General features: G+C 33.3%; 1 pseudogene; it reads right to left on the bottom strand.

The window, feature by feature from the left end:
• Positions 1-400: 400 nt before the first annotated feature.
• LOC125811362 (uncharacterized) lies at positions 401-1,239 on the bottom strand (annotated as a pseudogene).
• Between the last annotated feature and the right edge of the window lie 399 nt (positions 1,240-1,638).

Below are 1,638 nucleotides of genomic sequence, written 5' to 3'. Positions count from 1 at the left end.
CGATTTAAAATAAAAGAAATATGGGCCTGCTAGTTGCTCATACAAACCTGGACTCTATATAAAATAGAACATCTTATTTGCAAAATAGAATATTTGCGCATTTTGGTCTAGACTTACATTGGAACAATATGCCTCCACAGCTAGAGCCCATCCAAATCAAACTAAATAACTAATGCAAACATAAAGACCCTGCATATTGTTTTTTCACCAACTTAAAAACTATAATTGAAATCAAATAAAACACCCTGCATACTGTTCTTTAACCAACAATAGACTGCATATAAAGTCAATAAGAACTCAAATTGCTATTTTGTTTCCAAGGAAACAAAACTTGAACTTTTTCACATTCATTGAAGTTTTTTGATCATGGAGTTTCCTCCCCTTATCCTCTTCTTTCTTCTTATTCGCCTTCTGCATCATCATCTTCTTCTTCTTCCTCCTCATCCTCCTCTAGTTTATCATGATATCCTCTATAATGATGCTGTCAGTAGAGAAAATTTAATTGCCTACTAAACTGATAATTCTCACATGTCATTCCCAAATGTAAGCATTTACAATTGACACACAAAAGTGTCCAACGCTCAGGACATGCCCGAATAAAAAATTCCCTTAGATCATCAACCAGTGTGCCCATACAATCTATAAAAGGGAAATCAATAACAATTGGCGAAGCCAGAACATCTGTTAGTCGAATGACATCTCTTACTCGCATAAGGAAATTAACCGGCATTATTGAATCGATATCTAAAATTCCATTGCAATCAGAAGCAGGGTGCTTCATAGAAATCATCTCATGGATATCCTTATTAATTTTTTTGCCTATATAATTTTTTATGCATTCTTCACAATAACATTGATTGTAATTCGTTCCCCACATCATTGTGTTTGGAAGCGGAAACGAATTTTTACAAATTTCACAAAAAGTGCATGAAGATTCCCCCTTTTTAGAAGTTTTTTTTCTTTAGGTTAAGTGAATTAGAAATAACAGAATACTTGATTTCTACAGGTTTTTTTACCAACACCATGATTAGAGATTGATTTCAAGTTCTTACCTAAATGAAACTGAGCTGAGTAGAATAGAATTTGTTGCACCTCGATATCATCATCTCCGCTCTCATAACCATCTTTATTTTTGGTGATAGCGACGACAACAGAATTCAGCAAGGTGGGATCAACTTCGATTTCGCCAAAGTCCAAAATTTGTAAATCTCTTGATTCCATTTCAACTTGATTTTGCCGTCAATGGGACCCTATATTTCTTTCCCAATATATTCATATATGTTGTATATATATAGTATTTTTTTTCAGGTCCTTGTATTTATATTACTTTTTTGGGTTTAGAATTAATTTGGATTATACCAAATTTGCAATAAATTAACGCAATATGAGCAATTTGGAATGATGTGTCGAAAGACGTGTCGGCCAAGTGAAACAGTCAATAAGACCATGCCACACGTTGAAAGTCATACAACGTGTCTAATCAAATTAAACATGTATGAAAACACGCCTCGTGTACAACTGATGTGTTTGAACTATTAAAAAGCATACACCAAAAATTTGATTAGTCAAAACAAATCACCCTAATCACAATACTTCTCACTCAATAAAACTAACATGTTCAAACCAATCAAATATCAT

Source organism: Solanum verrucosum, unplaced genomic scaffold, assembly GCF_900185275.1.
Source record: "Solanum verrucosum unplaced genomic scaffold, falcon-dt-bn FXZP01000293.1, whole genome shotgun sequence".
NCBI lineage: Eukaryota > Viridiplantae > Streptophyta > Magnoliopsida > Solanales > Solanaceae > Solanum > Solanum verrucosum.
This window is presented reverse-complemented; position numbering and strand designations above follow the sequence as displayed.